Source organism: Dipodomys spectabilis, unplaced genomic scaffold (genome assembly GCF_019054845.1).
Source record: "Dipodomys spectabilis isolate Male_0828 unplaced genomic scaffold, ASM1905484v1 ptg000356l, whole genome shotgun sequence".
In the NCBI taxonomy this organism is placed as follows: Eukaryota; Metazoa; Chordata; class Mammalia; order Rodentia; family Heteromyidae; genus Dipodomys; species Dipodomys spectabilis.
The window spans coordinates 849,745-853,116 of NW_024871033.1; positions in this window are offsets into that span (position 1 = coordinate 849,745).

A 3,372-nucleotide genomic window follows, 5' to 3' on the forward strand; every position below is an offset into this window, starting at 1 on the left:
AGAAGACCCTACCTGAAAACTAGCAATATAAAGGGCTGGGAGGCATGTCTCAACTTGTAATGCACCTACCTACTAAGTATGATGCCATGAGTTCTAACCTTAGTATCACAAAAAAGAGAGTTTTCAACTTTCCTCTATTTTTCTTCTCTGTTGTAGTCCACACTATCATCATCTCTCCCTTGAAACACTAAAACTGTTCCTAGTCTTTGCTCCTTGAAATTTCTGTTCCAACTCCAAAGTGATTTTTAAAATATAAAAATGCTAATTACTATTAAGTATTTATACTAGTTCATACTTTCCCCAGAGCTTTTCCCTAATTCCTCAGGCAGAGTTAGCCTTCTGTCTATCCTCTGTCTATCTCTCTGTTGCAGCAATAAATATGTTACAGATATATTTCTAGTAGCATATTTATTTCTCCATTAAATTTGTAGTGTAAAGATTACATCTTTCTTATCTCTTTATACCAATAGTTGTGCCAAGACACAGAAATTATTTACTACACATTTGTTAAAATATTGGCCATTATACTTGCTACATAAATTAAGGCTTAGAAATACTGATTGTCTCCATTTGACTAGTAAATTGTATACATGTCTGAAATACAATATTGTAACCATAAATATGTACAATTATTTTATGTTAATTAAAAAGAAAAATAGGGGCTGGATATGGTGGTGCATGCCTGTGACACTAGCTACCCAAGAAGTAGAGATTGGGAAGTTTGTAGTGAGAGGCCAGCCTGGCCAAAATTTAGAGAAACCACATGTCTACTAACAAGACAAACATGGTGGTTTGCAACTGTAATCTTGCCTATGCAGGTGAAAAGGAAGGATGATCATTAGCTAAAGCAAATCCCATGCAAAAAGAAGAAAAATGAAGGAATGAAAGAAAAAAAAGAAACATCTTAACCAGAAATATCCAAAGCACAAGTAATAGAGAACTTGCCTAGTAAGCATGAGGACTTGAATTCAATCTGTAGTACTCTAAAACAGAAAAAAAAATTGTTTATATAAAGCCATAAGCCACAGTGCTATTTCTATACGTGTACAACTTATAAAGCACATAATGTTAAAATAAAGAAGAAAGAAGAAAGAAAGGAAGGAAGGAAGGATGGAAGGAAGGAAGGAAGGAAGGAAGGAAGGAAGGAAGGAAGGAAGGAAGGAAGGAAGGAAGGAAGGAAGGAAGGAAGGAAGGAAGGAAGGAGAAGGAAGGAAGGAAGGAAAAAAGAAAGAAAGAAAGAAAGAAAGGAAGGAAGGAAGGAAGGAAGGAAGGAAGGAAGGAAGGAAGGAAGGAAGGAAGGAAGGGAGGGAGGGAAGGGAAGGAAGGAAGGAAGGAAAAGAAAAGAAAAGAAAAGAAAAGAAAAGAAAAGAAAAAAATATTTGTTCTAATGCAATGGTTTCTTATTAGCAATTTGTTTTTATGGGTATGTATGTGTGTGTTGGGGGGGGGGGGGACGGAGTCCTGGGTCTTGAACTGAGGGCCTAGGTGATGTACCTGAGGATTTTTGCTAAAGGCTGGCATTCTATCACTTGAGCTACAACTCTACTTCCAGTTAATTGGAGAAGAGTCTCACAGACTTTTCTGCCTAGCTTGGCTTCAAACCATTATCCTCAGAACCCAGTCTTGTGAGTACCTAGGATTGCAGGCATGAGCCACCAGCAGCTGGCCATGCTTGCAATTCTTACAAACTTTCTAGGCAGGTAAACATCAAACACAACCACAAACAAAACTACCCATGCTTCCAGTCTTGCAATATTCTGTTTAATCATTAACACAGAAAACTGTCCCACTGCATTAGGTTTATTTCCAAGTCAGGGTGTGAATAAACAACTCTAAATTTTGTTAATGTTTGTCAATTTATGGCACACAACACAATGAACTGAGAATTTAAATGTTAGTGTACTAGAATTTTTCACATTTCACAAACAAAATTATGTTTACTACATATGGTGATATCAAGTTTAGGTACAAAAGACTCTAAAGGCATTTCTAATGCTAATATATTTACATGATTAAAAAGTAATATGTGGGGCTGGGAAGATGGCTCAGTGGTAGAGTGCTTGCCTTGCATGCCTGAGGCCCTGGGTTCGATTCCTCAGCACCATATAAATAAAAAGAAAAAAGCCAGAAGTGGCGCTATGGCTCAAGTGGTAGAGCGCTAGCCTTGAGCTGAAGAGCTGAGGGACAGTGCCCAGGCCCAGAGTTCAGGCCCCACGACTGGACCCCCCAAAAAAGAAAAGCAATATGTTACACAGTTTTCAGTTGTAGGCTTACCTTGTAAATATGCTTCCCAAACAAATTCATTATCATTTGTCTCCTTTTCAAAGGCATAATTGATGGACATTTTTAAGTGAATGTGAAGGTTATTTTAACCTTCACATGAATGATGGAGCCTAAATTAAAAAACCCTCTATATTTATTTAATTTAAATGTCTGTTAATTTCTGTGACCTAAAAAGAATAATGGACACAGCCATGTTGAGTGATTATTTATTGAGTCTCACATTCACAGGCACTGAGTACAGAAAGAAGAGAGTAGGAATTAAATGAGATTCTTTTATTCAATAACTTCACAGTCCAATAGAGATACATGGAAATATTTATCATGCAGTTCTATAGTGAGGGTACATAAATGGTACAGCAATGTCACAAAAAAAAAAGAAGATAATTGACTTAGCCCAAGTGATGAATACGGCTTCATCCAAAGGGAACACTTTATCCAAAGTCAAAGCAAGGATGATTTACTACATGGACAGAAGAAGCGAAGAGTTTGCACTGTGAAAGAATCCTTAAAAGCTGTATCTCACATTGCAGTGTGAGTGATGGGTAAGAGGAGCAAAGGAAGAGATACATAAAGAAATATTTAAGGATTGGTGTATGATGAGGCTTCTTTTATGGGCATGAAGCCCAAGCAGCCAATATAAGGGTGAGTTTTTGAATGGTTGATTCATTCAGAAAAAAAACATAATTTTGTCTCTTTTAAACACTCATTCTATTAGCAATATGTCTAGGAGATATATTGCAAGACTAATGTAAGAATCTGCACGAGAGACGAAGAAAGTAATTACACTGAGGACAGAGTAAAGGGAACTTAACATGAACATAGAAGAAAATTAGGGGAGAGAATGTCCAGAATCTCCCTTCATAAGGAGAAAATGGAAATCAACAAAACGGATATCCTAGTGTCTATTTTCTAGCAATTAAAAATTGACAGGTATAATTTGCAGAAGGAGCTCTAGCCTAGGAGTCAAAAGGTTGGCTTTTACTTCCATCTCTGCTATTGGCCACGCAATGTAATTTGGAGGAATCATTTCTTTCTCTAAATCTGTTACTTTTCTGCAAAATATAAGCAGTTACTTGATGATCTATGACT